Source organism: Pongo abelii, chromosome 8, assembly GCF_028885655.2.
Source record: "Pongo abelii isolate AG06213 chromosome 8, NHGRI_mPonAbe1-v2.0_pri, whole genome shotgun sequence".
Taxonomy (NCBI): Eukaryota; Metazoa; Chordata; class Mammalia; order Primates; family Hominidae; genus Pongo; species Pongo abelii.
Genome location: NC_071993.2, coordinates 105,584,633 through 105,601,738, shown reverse-complemented (window position 1 = coordinate 105,601,738; position 17,106 = coordinate 105,584,633). Strand labels below are relative to the sequence as shown.

The 17,106-nt window shown below is 39.7% G+C and overlaps 1 protein-coding gene across 2 annotated transcripts in view; it reads left to right on the top strand.

The window, feature by feature from the left end:
- HPSE2 (heparanase 2 (inactive)) overlaps positions 1 to 17,106 on the top strand; it is a 752,987-nt gene that overhangs the window by 575,673 nt on the left and 160,208 nt on the right. The gene's annotated exons all lie outside the window — the stretch shown is intronic.

Below are 17,106 nucleotides of genomic sequence, written 5' to 3'. Positions count from 1 at the left end.
AGCAGTCTGGACCCAGTTGTTAGGGCCTCCAAGAGGAGAGTCTGTCTCACCACAACCCAAGGTGTGCTAAGCACTGGCCTTCCCTGGGGACATGAGAGCTGGGCGACTAGACAAGGATCCCCAAACTTTGATTGTTGAAATGTTGCTTTGACTGTTCCTGAAGTCCCTGGTGGGTGGGGAGGAGGGTTCTTGGGAATTAGGGTCCAAAGTGCAAACTAGGGCGCACTAGCCAAATGGCTTTCTTGCAAGTTCCTCAAACCATTTCAGAGATGGACCAAGTTAGGTTTTATGTTTTTTTAATTTTTAATTTTTTGTGACAGAGTCTCGCTCTGTCACCCAGGTTGGAGTGCAGTGGCACAATCTCGGCTCACTGCAAGCTCTGCCTCCCAGGTTCACACCTTTCTCCTGCCTCAGCCTCCCGAGTAGCTGGGACTACAGGTGCCCGCCACCACGCCCGGCTGATTTTTTATATTTTTAGTAAAGATGGGGTTTCACCATGTTAGCCAGGATGGTCTCGATCTCCTGACCTCGTGATCTGCCTGCCTCAGCCTCCCAAAGTGCTGGGATTACAGGCGTGAGCCACTGCACCCAGACTTTTTTTTTTTTTTTTTTTTTTGAGATGGGTCTCACTTTGTCACCCAGGTTGGAGTGCAGTGGCAGGATCTCAGCTCACTGAACCTCAGCCTCCCAGGCTCAAGCAATCCTTCCACCTCAGCTTCCCAGGTAGCTGGGACTACAGGCACATGCCACCACAACTGGCTGATTTTTGTATTTTTGGCAGAGACAAGGGTTTCACCATGTTGTCCAGGCTTGTCTTAAACTCTTGAGCTCAGGCAATCCACTCGCCTTGGCCTCACAAAGTGCTGGGATTATAAGTGTGAGCCACCGTGCCTGGCCTTCCAAGTAAGGTTTTATTGTCTATATACCTAGAACCTTCACCCCAAAGCTAGAAATGTACTCTGTTTCTTCTCTCTTTGTGGAAGTGAAGTCCTAAGGACCCCATTAGGCCCACAGTGGTAGAAAAGGAGCAGATTTTTCACCAAAATGGCGCCATGTGGGAGTGGCTTGATAAATCACTGGTTAGGCTGTTTGAATAGGGTATTAGGCCCAGGATTTGAAGTCTGATGGCCTGGCTTAAGTATAGCTGTGTGACTTTGGGCCAGTCACTTACTTGATTTCTCTGATATTGTCTCTTTGTTTGTAAAATGAAGATGCTAAGGATACTATTCTCCCTCCCTCTTAGGTAGATTAGGAAAGTCATGTGAGAAAGCCCTGTTTTGTTCATTGTTATTGAATGCTAGTTCTTATTGCTATTATTATTGTTGTTATAGTTATTATAGCATTTTTAATAATTTCTGTGACTAGAGAAGCTTTACATTACCTTTATCCTCAACTTGTTCTTTGCTTTTTCTCCTCTTTCCTCTTTTTTTTTGAACTCTGGGGAATATGATAGGTGATATTTTTGGCACCTGAAAGACAATGACTCAATTGCTAAAAACAGCTGTGGTTTGCAAATTTGGACTGCCACTTAGAGAAGAATTCTCAGTTTTCTGAGCAGTGGGTGAATTATCTGGTTATATGAAAATCTACATGATGCATTTGAAAGCCAAATAGAGACATGTTTGAGCAATGTGTGGACAACTCACCCCTTTGGATGATCCACACACTCTTTCCCTTTCATTAGAATGATGATGATCATGTGTACATTGGGAGATGAGTCAAAGGAAAGAGTTGACAATCTAAAAATACAGGGAAGAGTCAGATGGGAAAGTGAGAAAGTTTAGGACACAGTGCAGATGGTATAGTCTGGATAGCTGGGCTGACTCCAAAACAGTGACTTAAGAACCAAGAAGAACCACTTTGGCTGAAGTCATTTGGACTCTGTGATTTGTGTCTTCATCTCCTAGAGGAATCAGAAGAGGAAATAACACTTTTTGATATTATTTTCAGTAATTCAATAAGCACAGAAAGGAGTTGGTGAAATCCCAGTCATAAAGGAAGTGTTTCCAAAAGTACTGTCCATATAATTGCATTTTGAATACTAACTAAACTCAACAATTGGCTCCCCAAATATTTGAAAAATTTCTTCCTTTCTTCCTTCCTTTTTCCTAAAATTATTTTTAATTGACATATAATAATTGTACGTACTTATGGGGTACAGAATGATATTGCAATACGTGTATACAATGTGTAATGATCAAACTAGGATAACTTGGCTGGGCACAGTGGCTCATGCCTGTAATCCCAGCACTTTGGGAGGCTGAGGCAGGCAGATCACCTGAGGTCAGGAGTTTGAGACCAGCCTGGCCAACATGGCGAAACCCCGTCTCTACTAAAAATACAAAAATCAGCTGGGTATGGTGGCAGGCACATGTAATCCCAGCTACTCAGGAGGCTGAGGCAGGAGAATCACTTGAACCCAGGAGGCAGAGGTTGCAGTGAGCTGAGACCATGCCATTGCACTCCAGTCTGGGCAACAGAGCAAGACTCTGTCTCAAAAAACAAAACAAAAAAAAATCAGGATAATTCACACATTTATCACTTCAAACATTTATCATTTCTTTGTGTTGGGAACATTCGAAATCTTCTAGCCATTAGAAAATGTACAATAAATTATGTTAATTATAATCACCCTACAGTGCTATCATACACTAGAATGTATTCCTTTTATCTGGCTGTAATTTTGGATTTGTTAACCAGCCTCTTCTATCTCCACTCCCCACCCTTCCTAGCTTTTAGTAACCACTGTTTTACTCTCTACTTTTATGCGATCAAATTTCTTAGCTTCCACATATGAGCAAGAACATATGTGGTATTTATCTTTCTATGCCTCACTTATTTCACCTCACCCAATGTCCTCCAGGCTCATTCATGTTGCCTCAAATGACAAGATCCCATTCTTTTTTTATGGCTCAATAGTATTCCGCAAATATATATGCCACGTTTTCTTTCTCCATTCTTTTTTTTTTTTTTTTCTTGAGATGGGGTCTTATTCTTTTGCCTAGGCTGGAGTGCAGTAGTGCAATTATAGCTCACTGCAGCCTTAAATTCCTGGGCTCAAGCACTCCTCCTGCTTCAGCCTCCCAAGTAGCTGAAACTACAGGCCCACGCTACCACACCTGGCTAATTTTTTAATTTTTCTGTAGAGACAAGGTCTTGCTGTGTTGACCAGGGTGGCCTCAAACTTCTGGTCTCAAGTGACTCTCCTGCCCCAGCCACTCAAAGTGCAGGGATTACATACCTAAGCCACCACACCTGGCTGCATTCATCTGTTGATGGACACTTTGGTTGATTTCGTAACTTGACTATTGTGAATAGTACTGCAGTGAACATGAGAGTGCACTTTTGAAGTCTTAATAAATGCAGTGACATTATGCCACTTCTTCCAATATATTGTAGTTGCAGGACCATGGAAGTAAGGGAGAAGGACATGTAATATCTTGGAAGTAATTAATAGATTTTAAAAGAAACTCTTGCTTTTAACCAGCTTTCCAGTCTACCTGCTTATTTGATCCTCTTAGTAAATAAGAAGAAAAGAGCAAAACAAACAAACAAAAACCCACTTCTTCTTGAGGACCATAGAATAATTCGAGGCACAATTAAAGGAAACATGAGGACAATGATAATATTAGTCTTCTCTAATGGAGAAAACTGGAAAATGAAAACACATTACTAGGGTAAGAACAGTAGTATCTCCACAAAAATCAGTGTTTGTTTGATTAATTCATTAATTCCCTCATTCATTTGGCAATATTGACTGATTATTTCAATGTCCCAGTGCCCATCACTTAGCAGGTGCTCAATACATGTTGGAGGGAAGGATGCACAAAGCGAGGGGCAGGTGAATGAGCAGAATAAAGCACCTGAAGTATAAAAGAAGTAATGTCTTATCTCATTCACATTTATATGTGCTGTCTCTGCTGTTCACACTGCAGAAGAAACTTATCTGCTGCTAACTTTGTGGTAGTGTTGAATAGATGGAAATCAGTTTAGACAGCCCTATGAGCTATGCCTACATATAGACATAGTAGGAAAGTATCTTCAGTGTATGTGTTTAGGAGTGATGGAAAAGTCTTTTTGTGGCCCCAAATAATATTTCAGTCTGTTTGTTTCAGACATTTTATTTGAGTGAACAATCTTTCATTCTACATTAGGATGATGATGAAGAATGTAAGCAATCTGGGAAGAGGTAGACTACACTGGCTTAAATTCACATTAAGGCTTTAAAGGCAAATAGAAGATCCTTTCCCAAGAGCAGGTTTTGATGGAGGGGAAGAGAAACACAGGCCAAGGAAATACAGTTGGCCCTTGAATAACATGAGGGTTAGAGGCGCTAACTCCCTTGCATAGTCGAAAATTCATTTACAGCTTTTGACTCCCCCAAAACTTAACTGCTAATAGCCTGCTGTTGACCAGAAGCCTTACTGATAACATAACAGAAGACTCACTGATAACATAACATAAGCCTAACTGATAAACATATTTTGTCTGTTACCTGTATCATCTACTGTATTTTTATAATAAAGTAAGCTAGAAGAAAGAAAATGTTATTAAGAAAATCATGGGCTGGGCGTGGCAGCTCACACCTGTAATCCCAGCACTTTGGGAGTCCAAAGCAGGTGAATCATTTGAGCCAGGAGTTTGAGACCAACCTGGGTAACATGTCAAAACTCCATATCTACACACACACACAAATAAACAAAAATTAGCTGGGCATGGTATCACATGCCTGTGATACTAGCTACTTGGGAGGCTGAGGTGGGAGGATTGCTTGAGCCCAGGGAGGTTGAGGCTGCAGTGAGCTGGGATCCTGCCACTGCACTCCAGCCTGGGCAACAAAACAAGACCCTGTTTCCAAAAATAAAAAGGGAATAAAAAGAAAGAAAAGAAAATTATAAGAAAGAGAAAATATATTTACTATTTATTAAGTGGAAGCAGATCATCATCATAAAGGTCTTTGTCCTCTTTGTCTTCACATTGAGTAGGATGAGGAGGAGAAAGAGGAGGCGTTGGTCTTGCTGTCTCAGGAATGGCAGAGGCAGAAGAGGTGGGGGAGGTGGAAGGGCAGAAAGGAGAGGCACGTGCACCCAATGTAACTTCCACTGACATAAATTAATGTATAAGTGAACTCGCGCAGTTCAAACTCACGTCGTTTAAGGGTCACCCGTACTCAAAAGGCACAGGACCCCAATACAAACTGTACCACATTAATACCTCGGGATAACATCAATGAGTGTTCTGAGTTTTATGGGGCCTGACATTTATACAATGGGGACCTTTATAAGGAAAATAAAACAAGGATATCTGCAAATTATGTAAATATTTGACCATATGAACACATTAGCAGGGCCCTTCTTAGGATATTGTTAGATGCCTGTGAAAGCAGGGAGCTGGAAATTTAAGCTCCATGAACTTCTCGGTAAATTAGCCTCTGTGAACCCACTTGGCTGTGCATCTGCAAATGGGAGAATATGACCTAAGGGAAACTTTGACTCTTTGCCTTCATATACAAGACATGAAAAATATTATAGTTGGGGAGTCTAACCCAAAAGATATGTTTACCACCAAAGAACACCAAAGTTTTAGTCGTTGTCATTCCATGAACCTTAATTTCCTTGATTCTTAGATACAAATATTTCCTTGAATCTTAGAACAAATATTAGAGAATTCACCATTAATTTAATAACAACCGGGAAGGGAGAGGGTAAACAGCAGGCAAGTTTCATTTGATATTGATTTTGAATAATATCCTGATTTCAAAAGCATTGAATTGTGAAAAATGCATCATTAACTTACAGAAATATAATAATTGTATTACCTTTTGGGTTATAAATGCCATTTATTGAGTGTACTATATATTATTAATCTATTAAATAAACCAGTGATTTGCTCAAGCCAACAGAACTTTTTAAGTAGTAAAATTGGAGTTCAAACTGAGGCTCATCTGACTCTAGAACCTGCACTCTTATCCATTACACTGTTCAGTATTGCCCACACTTATCAACTATTTATTTTATAACCCATGTAATATTTATATTCCTAACCACCCAGGATTAGGAAGGCTTTCAAAGGAGAATACTGAATGAATGTTCTTGGTGAAAGAACATCAATTTGACCCCACAGTCAATTAATAATCTAGGGTGGGTGTCCTGGAAGTGAGGGTTGAATGAACTGAATGGATGAATGAAGTAAGGGCTGAATGAATGAATGAAGTTGAGTATCATGATATTAGACAAGTGATAGTGGAAGATGACAAGACTTTTTAGAGGGTTATTTACACTGATCTACTGGATTCCATTCATATGTTTCATATGCACAGGCTCTTGGTCAGTGTTTAGTAAGGTCCTGCTATATGCAAGGCAATGACAATGTGAAGAAGGTATGTGCTACCCATGGATATTTGGAGGAATGGCCTTGGGAGCAAATTGCTGTTTGGGGCAAAAAGCTTCTTCAGGAGGAAGGGGCAGCTTAGGATGACCATCCAGTGTTTCAGCGTGTAAGTGGGAGGATTATAAGGTTTGTCCTAAGCAAGAGTAAAATTACCAGTGAGGCTGCTGGAGCCTATGACTTGTAAGTAGGTAGGGGTTGGTTAGTCACAGAAAAGGACTTGGAAAGAGAGGAAGAGTAATTTATGTGCAAGTGGCTACTTTCCAATCTCTCTCTCACTAGCATTTATCCATGAACGTAGTCATTGCTTTGGGCTCTGTGAAACTTTTCTTTCCCATTTTCTTGCATATGATCATAATGTCCTCGCCTCCCCAGTGACTTTATCTTTTTTGTGTATGTCCTTATTTTAATTGTATGTTTTGTTGCAATTACATTCAACTGCTTTTCTGTAGTTTGAGATAACAAGTGCAGAGAATGGAATTTTAAATCCTAAAAATGTCACAGAAACAGAAGCCGCAAATTAAAAATTGATCTGATACTGAAAGAAAATGGGCAAAGATGGCACTCCAGAACACAGAGATGATAAAAAGAAATTATACAGAAAAAGATTAATGAAACTGACAGGAAGTACATTACACAGAAGAAATACATCAAGAGGAATGTGATGAGATACTGGAATGACTGAGCTTAGAATAACCCAGCTTGTCTAACCTAAGAAGGACATGTTAAATATGGAGGCAGTTTAGCCAACCAGAAGTTGTGGGTCTCCTCAACAGGAAATTGAATTAGAAAGTGAACAGAGCCCTAAACTGGAACTGTGAGGATTTGGTTTTTGCCCTTGTGATACTGAGATTATTAGTTATCTTCTCTGAAACTTAGCTTTCTCATCAGTAAAATATTATCTCTCTCATTTATTTGTAAGTATTTTATAAGCAAAGTAATCGTCAAGCATTCTATAGGACATGCAAAAAGGAAAAAAAATAGAAAATTACAATTCAGTATAATAAGGTCAAGGTCAGAGGTAGGTCCAAAAAACTTTGGGACCCGGAGGAGAAAAGAATTAACTTTCTGAAGGTTTGAGGAAAGTTTCACAGGGGAAATAACATTTGAAATAGGCTTGAAAAAAAAATCAAAACAATGTGGATGAGAGGTGAGCAGGGGAAAGGTAATCACTAAAAAACTATTACGGCCGGGTGCGGTGGCTCACACCTGTGATCCCAGCACTTTGGGAGGCCAAGGTGGGTGGATCATGAGGTCAGGAGATCGAAACCATCTTGGCTAACATGGTGAAACACCATCTCTACTAAAAATACAAAAAATTAGTTGGGCGTGGTGGCGGGCGCCTGTAGTCCCAGCTACTGGGGAGGCTGAGGCAGGAGAATGGCGTGAACCTGGGAGGTGGAGTTTGCAGTGAGCCAAGATGGTGCCACTGCACTCCAGCCTGGGTGACAGAGCGAGACTCCGTCTCAAAAAAAAGAAAAAAAGAAAGAAAAAAAAAAAAACTATTGCTTCGTGTAGTTGAAAAGTAGGAGTCCTTTCTTTGTAGTGAACCATAGGTCTTCCTCCCACAGGGGAGCAATGGGGGAAGAGGTAGCTAAGGGATGGTTGTGAAAGTCTAAGATAACAAGTTAAATAAAGCAGTTAGCATCTTATCCTGTGGTTCGGTGGTTCTCAACTTTATTTTATCATGTCTAAAATACTCCCATGGACAAATAGATAAAATAGACTATGGGTTATATGCAATTACTAGCTCCTTAGCTTTTTTCCCCCAGTTAAGGAAACATTTCAGAATTTTGGCAAACTATTATTATGACAACTTTGAATCCACTCTTTTTATTTTGAAGTACATTATTCCCAAATCACTGTTTTCAACAGTATCTGAAGCAAGTTGCTTGTAGCCCATCTCCCAGCTGATCAAACTGACCTCTCTGAGCACAAATAATTGAGTACCGCTGCTGGCAGTAGGGAACCACTGAAGGTTCTTAAGCTGAAGAGGGATCTGTCAAGTTAACAAATAGCAGCAGTGTGAAGGAAGGACTAGAAGAGGAAAAGATTAGAGGCAGTAAGACCAAGGAACAAATGACAAGATCCAGAACTCAGGGAGGGGCAGTGAGGAAGAAGAGGACAGAGTCAATATCCTCTGCTCTAATGTAGCAGGTAAGTGGAGAGTCAAAAAACACAAAAGAAGGATGGAAAGAAACATGGGAAGGGCACAGAGATCTCGCCTTGACCACTTATAAATACAATAAGGAACAAAGACTGACAAGACGAAAGGATGTCCCTAAGAAGAGCTCTGTGTGTAGGTAAGGTTTAAGAAGCTTCCTGTAAGCTATTCAGCTCTTTGTAACCAACTTTGTAGAGGACCATTTTGGGTTACTTAAAGAGCTACTGTTCTTCCTGAAATTCTGGGGAAGGTTGATTTCCAACTAGATGAGATGCTAGAATTAATGGGCTCCAGCTTCATTTGGAGGGTGGGCCTTCTGCCAGGGCTGATTAGCCCAGCTGGCCTGTCTGCTATTCCTGTTTTATTGCTTCCTTTCTCATTAAGGAAGGTGCTGGGTTTGGATAACCATAAACAACATGTCTGCTGCTACAAGGCTACCATTTCTTACACAGCCAGTGGCTGAAGCCAGGCTCTCAAGAGTCTTTTTAAAGGACTTAGATCACAGTTTTAGAGGCAGGATATCAAGGAAACACAGGAAAAGGAAGCCCAAATTTGAAAATGTGCTACATAAATTGCTATTTTCTTATTTTTACTGTTTTTTTTTCTTTTTTTCTTTTTTTAATTCAAAGTGATAGGGAAAATAAACTAAAAAATCCAGGCTGTTTTCTCTAGTCTCCCCTCTCTTTCTGTCTCCCTATTCCTCCCTCAGCATGTCCACGTGAAACAGTACTCATAGTCCCCAGCCCTGAAATATGAAGGAATGGAGCTAGAAGGGTTTCCCTTTATACAACTCTGCCTCTAGCAGGCCCAAGGATTCAGAGCAGCCACTGGCCCTTTACTGAGCAGTTTTCAGGGTACCTGAAAGCCCCCTTGACCACATGGACCCAAGGATTGAAGTCTATTTGGGAACAGAAGAACAGCTGAAAGGCAGCCAACCACTCAGCTCGCTTTACCTTCACTTAAGTAATTTCAGCATTTGTACTTCTTACTCCCCAGACAGTGTATCCCTTAAAATAACCTTCATTGGCACATCATTTCTCACCAGGAACTGTACCCTTTTTCTTTCCAAAGTACTCCAAGTTTCTCTCTTCTAGCACAGGGAGAATCATGTTTACTACAAAAAACCACAGTGTTGAACTATAGCCCTCAGTTTCTTAGAGTTTTACTTTCTAAGGGAATTTTGCAGCTGGTTCCATCTGTTTCTCCTAATTTTTTTCTCTCCTCTTCTGCCCATGCTGATTTCCTTCCCGGACCAACCAGCACCCAGCTTCAGTGTCTGTACCTCCATTACATGTCATCATCATGCTCTTCTCTGCTCATGGAAGATACAGAATTCATAAGCCTCTCACCATGCCCCAAACAGTAAATACTCAGAAAATATTTGTTGGTTTGTACTGACTACTCCTAGAATCTTTAACATTAATAATTTCTAGGAATATTTCCCCAAAAAACATTTCATATAACTGGTTTAGTTTTTGTATCAAAGTTGTTCCTCACTGTGTTTTTTGTTCATGTGGCTTGACTGGAATTACCCCTGTGCTGAGAATGGATAAATGAACTACTCTGAATGATAATTATGTTTCTGTGAATTATCCATGTGCATTTTAAATTCTAAACTGGCCTTTCCTGCTGCTTAGCATGCATCTGGGCTACTACCTATCACCACAAGTCCTATGTCTGAAGGAAAAACAACCAACTCTGATGTTATTCATTCAAACACAAGCTCATGTGCCTTGGACAAGGAGAGTGGTCTAGGTAACATTTTGGTTTACACCTCTAAGTGCTTACTATATGCCAGACACTACTTCAACTGCTTTACAAATATTATATAATTTAAATATCATAAAATCCTCTAAGGCAGATATTATTCTGATTTTACAGCTGAGGAAATTGAAACACAGACAGCTAATGTAACTCACTCAAAGTCATGCAGTAAGTAAATGATAGAACCAGAATTCAAATGCAGGCAACCCGTCTCCAGAGTCCATGCCCTTAACTGCTCTTCAATTTTAGATTGTTTCCTTTCAAATCTCCCTGCAAGTCAGAAGAGAATTCTGATTAACTTTTTTATTTTTTATTTTTTAAGAGACTCTCATGGCAGGCTGGAGTGCAGTGGTGTGAACATACAGCCTCCTACCTCAGCCTCCTGAGTAGCTGGGACTACAGTCACAAGATTGGCTAATTTTTTGTTTTTCTTTTTTGAGACAAGGAATTTAGCTATGTTGCCCAGGCTGGTCTCAAACTCCTGGCCTCAAGTGATCCTCCCACCTCAGCCTCCCAAGTAGTAGGGCTACAGGCGTAAATTTTATTTACACGGAGTCTGTGTCCTTGAAGGGTCCTGTGGACACAGTATTTTATAAATCCAACCGTTTTCTGGAATCAAGTCCTCACTTAAAGGAGCTAGAGTTTGAACTCCTTTTGAAAAATAATTATCTCGGCCGGGCACGGTGGCTCACACCTGTAATCCCAGCACTTTGGGAGGCTGAGTGGGTGGATCACGAGGTCAGGAGATCGAGACCGTCCTGGCTAACACAGTGAAACCCCATCTCTACTAAAAATACAAAAAATTAGCCGGGCATGGTGGTGGGCACCTGTAGTCCCAGCTACTCCGGAGGCTGAGGCAGGAGAATGGCGTGAACCTGGGAGGCAGAGCTTGCAAGTGAGGCGAGATTGCGCCACTGCACTCCAGGCTGGGCGACAGAGCGAGACTCCGTCTCGAGAAAAAAAGAAAAATAATATCTCATACAAATCACCCCTCTGAGTTGGGCATGCCACCATCCAACTAAGTACAGTAGGGTCTTGAATAATTTCATTTCATTTAACATCATTTTATTATAATATTGATGGAAAAAAAATTCAGTTCCCAGCTGGGGCCACTGTCTGTTTGGGTTTTCTCTGGATACTCCTGCAAATATGTAGATTGCATTAGGTTTCTTGGGTATCTAAATGGTCCCTGTCCAAGTGAGTATGGGTGTGTGTATGAGTGGCCCTGCAATGGAATGGTAACCTGTCCATAGCTGGTTCTCACCTTGTACTCTGAGCCTCCAAGATAGGCTCTGGCTACTCTCAACCCTGAACTGGTATAAGCAGGTTGGAAAATAAATGAATGAATGAATAAAAATTATTGTAAAATAAAAATTTGTAAAGTCTACAATAATTATGCAAATACACAATAAACGATGTGGCACTGAAGCACACACACAGCAAGTCTGTCATATTTGTGATTGTTTTTGAACTTCCTGGTGATAGGAGGTGCTCCTTTTTGCTTTGCAAACAAATTCCTTGATTTAACCCCCCCCACCTCCATGACTACCACCACTCACTGATTCACCAAAAATTGGGTAAATAATTTTCTTATTTGTTTTTATTCATCTTTTTTCTTTTTTTTTTTTGAGACGGAGTCTTACTGTGTCACCCAGGCTGGAGTGCAGTGGTGCGATCTCGGCTCAGTGGTGCAATCCCAGGTTCACGCCATTCTTCCGTCTCAGGCTCCCAAGTAGCTGGGACTACAGGCGCCCGCCACCACACCCGGCTAATTTTGTTTTCGTGTTTTTAGTAGAGACGGGGTTTCACTGTGTTAGCCAGGCTGGTCTCTATCTCTTGACCTCAAGATCCGCCCACCTCGGCCTCCCAAAGTGCTGGGATTACAGGTGTGAACCACCACACCCGGCCTATTCATCTTTCTTAAATGTGTATGTAGATCACACTTATTTCAGTGATTAGTATTAAAAGTTTTGGGGTCTTTATTTAGAAATTTGGTGATGTTTTTGTGACCGGAAATATGTCATAGGAACTTAATTCTTATTAATATCATTTAGCCTATAGCAAAATTGGTTATATTATACGTTCTTTTGCTTAAAGTTGCCATTTCCAAGGACCTATTGATGACTTTAAGTGAAGACTTATTGTACTTACAGCAAACGTCCTCGAGTGATAAATGTGGAAATACATGATTGTTTCTTTTCTTAATATCAGAATATTATAACAAGCTAGATAACACATAAAATCCTTCTGGTATCCAAATCACCTTGTATGGTAATTGACCTTTAACACTTTTGAGGTTATTGGATTCCATACGTAAATTACCTGCTAAGCAAAGCAGAATTTTCCTTTTCCCTCTCAGATCAAGGAGAAAACCCCAGGCCTGGTATCCTGAGATTTGGCAAATAAGCATGTTGCTCTTCTCTAAATCTTTCATGTTGTAATAGGTTTTCATTGTATATTTTTCCTGATCTCTAAGGTTGTTTTTGCAATCAACATATTGCTTCCAATTCTTTGATCAGTTTAGTCGCCCTCTATAAGGTCACATGACTTCCTTAAGGAGTGGCAGTTTACTGTGAGCTTGTGCAAGGGCAGGTGTGGAATCGTATTAACTTCTTTGTGTTACACACAGTCTCCTGTGAAGCACTTACTCTGTGCCAGGCATTCTGATAGGAAGTAAATACAAAAGTGAATAAAAGTATTCACTGCCTTCAAAGAGCTAATGGTTCAAGGTTTCTAGGAAATTTCCTGAATTTCTTACTTGGATCAAAAATGGTAGTTCAGAATCCTACCAGCAAACCGTAAGAATAATTGGCACTAGTTCCTCTGAATTCATGCATCACCATAGAAGGACCCATATAAATGTTTATCTGCTAGTTCTGTGCTCCTTTTCACTAACTCTCAGGATCTTCCTGTGATTGGCCTAGTGTATGTGTCTTTGGCCTTTGACAAGGAAAGATCCTTAACACAATCCTATCAGGTATTATTCCAGCTTACATGTGAGGAAATTGAAGCTCAAAGTGGTTATAAAATAATAAAACTTTAATTTGCATATCATTTTACAGTTTTTATCATTTTACAATGAAAATGATATACAAATAACTGTATCATGATACAGTTTCATTATATATGTATGATCTCATAGCAGCTGCAGGGATCTTTACCTAAGTCAGATCAGATTTCTTGGTTAAATCCCTCCAATAGCTTTCCATCACACTCAGAATAAAAATACTCCTTTCTTCTCTGACCTCGTTTTTAAATATTTCACTCCCTTACTTTCTACACTCCAGATAGTCTTCTTTTGGTTCTAAAAACAGCAGACCTATTTCCACCTGAGGTCCTTTTTCTGTGCTGTTCTTCTAGATCCATTAAGAGGCTGGCTCCTTCACTCAGTTCTCAGCTCAGATACCATCTTCCACATGAGCCTCCTCTGACCGCTATCTAAAGTACTGACCTTACCCTCCTGTCAAGTTGCTCTCTAGCGTGTTACTCAGTTTTGTTTTCTTCCATCACTTATTATTATCTAAATTTCTTTTATTTATTTACTTGTTCATTATTATTCTCCTTCCCTTGACTAAAATGTAAGACAACAAGAACAAAGACTTGTTATGCTTGATTGCTATAGACCCACCCCTAGAGCTCTGCTTGGCATATAGTAGGTGCTCGATAAATATTTGTTGAATGAATTAGTTAATGCCCTTGATAATGCATTAATGTTTTTAGATGGGAAATCCTTAGCCCTTTCTAGCCTCATGTTTATATATTCTCCCTAGGCAATTTCATTTACGCCTGTGGATTTTTCTACCTTTCTCAGTGTTTTCCTCCAGCCCAGATCTTTGTTTCTGAGATGACCAGCTCTGAGCTGTGTTTGACTTTTTTTTTCATTTCCCATACTTGTTGTTTTAAATTTCAGAATCAAAGATACTCTAGACCTTTGGGTGATAACCAAGGGAATCTACATTAGCATTATAAATACTAACATATTTTAACATTTATATTTAAAAGGAACTTAGAGTTCATCTACTACAAATTCATGACTTTAAATGTGGATGAAGATATTGAAGTCCAAGATAATAACTGCTACACGTGTCACAACTAGCATGTAGCATAACCCAGAATTTCCAGGGTACATTCTTGTTTCCACGTTATGGTTATTTGCCTACTTAGACCATACCTCTCCTTTTGTTAATGTGTTCTTTTACACGTATTTATTTACTGAGATATAATTCACATAGCATAAAATTCACCCTTTGAAAGTACGAAATTCAGTGGTTTTTAATATATTCACAGAATTTTGAAATCATCTCCACAATCTAATTTTAGAACACGTTCATCACCTCCAAAAGAAACTCATACTGATTAGCAATCACTCTCCTTTCCCCCTCCCATCTTAAACTTCCTCTTCTTCTTCAACCCTAGGAAACCATTAGTCTACTTATTGTCTCTATGAATTTGCCTATTCCGAACATTTCATATAAATAGAACCATATCATATGCGGCCTTCTGTGTCTGGCGTCTTTCACTTAGCTTAATGTTTTCAAGGTTCATTTATGTTAAAGTATTTACCTTTTTGTTTTGTTTAACCAAAGCTCCTTTCTCTAACTGCCTTTAAATCTATCTTTGAACACAAAATTAAACATTAAATATCCTGCAAGCCAAAGACAAAAAAAAGAAAAACACAAATATATTATTCTGCTCTGGTTACTCATAAAGGAAGTGCATAGTTTATCATGTATACAGATTTTTTTAGCACTATATTTTAAGGGAAATCATAGATGTAGTCCTTTAATCTGGCCATATGGATGTGTCTTTTGATTATTTAAGGCATTTTTCTTACTTTTTTATTCCTACAATTCCCTGCTTCCCCTGAGTTGGGCACGAACAGTATTGAAAGGGTTGAGAGGACTACCTGGTGGTATCCTCAAAAGAATCTTCTTTTTTTGTGTATAAAAGTGAGTTTTTACTTAATCTTTACCAACATGCTATTGACCACCACCATTAATCTCAGGATTTTTCTTCCATTTATGATCATAATACTCACTTTAATCTCAAATTTGTGTAATTTTCTTAAAACTTTGTTTCTGAAAAGGGTCAGTAACTTTGCAAACCCAAAATATGTTCCAAATAATTCAAATTCTCTAGCAAATGTGGGGAGAGAGGGCAGGGAGCTGTACCTCGCTAGAAATGAAAAGAGGAATATGATTGATTGTTGATGTCTATGTACCCATGGGTTTGGCCACATATATTTTTTTCTTTTTGAAGGTCCTCAGGTGCAGAGAATTAAATTAACATAATACTCCTAAACTAACAGCAAATTATTATCATCAGTTCATGAAAGGTCTTGTTTTTGTTTCAGTTTTCACCTCTCTCTTATACATGCTTTCCTTATGTGTTTGATATATGTTCTTAAGAGGCATGTGTCATTATAGGGTATTTAGTGTTATTGGGTGTGAATGAGCAATTTTATAAGTAACATTGTGCCATAAATCTCACTCAGTGTGTTTTTTTTTTTTTAATTTACCACTAAACCTTTAAAGACTATTCATGATGTTGGATTTACATTGACTTTATTGTTTTAACTGCTGCATAATATTGTATAGTATATATCCATATTTTATTTTTCCATTCCTCTAGCAGTGGACCTCTGCTACAGTGACATAGAAAGAATTCTCATTCTTACCTCTTTAGAGACCTGAGGAAGAATTTCTTTGGTGTGTATGTCTAGGAGAGTAGCTGGGGGGCCATAGGACCTAAATACACTATTTTCTTTATCCAGCCTTTTTAGTGCATAGCTGGCATCCTCCCAGTCCCACCTCCTACTCTAGCCATCATTGTAGAGATCAGGGCTGGGCCAGCATGCAGGCTGCAGCCAGCTAGGTATCAGTGTACTAAGTAGTACCTCACTTCTTATTTCCTTCTCTGAGGCAGAGATGAGGAACACTCGGAGAATCTGCTCAGCACTCAGGCCTGCACGTGAAATAGGGATAGAGGGGCAAGGGGTTAATGGTCACAAGGCTACTCACGCTTTCCCTTGTATCCCCTTGGGGGTAAGTTCTAAGACACAGTCTGTAAGGCTCTTACCAAGATCCCTGTGAGACTGAGTAGTTGCCAGCATTGGTTGTCAATTTGAAAATGCATCCTTGTCTTAGTTTTCCCTTCTTCCCTATTTCAGTCCCCCAGTCCCTCATTCCTGCTCCTTAGTATTATTTCTTGAGTGAACTACCTGTAGACAAGCCTTTGACTCAGGTTCTGCTTTCAGGGGCTACCCAGTATACAATCTTACTCCTAAGTGCTGATTGCGGTCCCGAGCATCTACACCCTGATCTGAATAGTTTGGTCAATCTTCACCTTGTGGGTCAGAGACTAGGCCATTACAAATCTTCAGTGTGCCACCTTTCGACAAGAAGTTTTGCTTCTGCTTGGAAGGCACACAGTTATTCTCTGAGTGGGATGTGACATTTGTGGGTCAGTGACTTTTCTTTTTACCCTTACTGCAGTTATTTTCAAAATGTGATTACAATATACCTGTACTAGTAATTATAAAATACATCTCCCACGAGCATTCTCTCTACCTTCTTGCGATTTGTGACTTTTGATGCTTGTGATGCATTCGTGGCTTTTAGATAGTACATGTGTCATAGATGTGCTATAAGAGAGACTGAAAAGCATTGTTTCTCAGTGCTTGTTGATATGGAAACACAACATGATTTATATTTTTTAGTGGAAAGTACTGCAGTCAGTTTACTTCCTAGAGTATGCACTTGTTCTGTCACATTATCAATTGGGTTTACTTA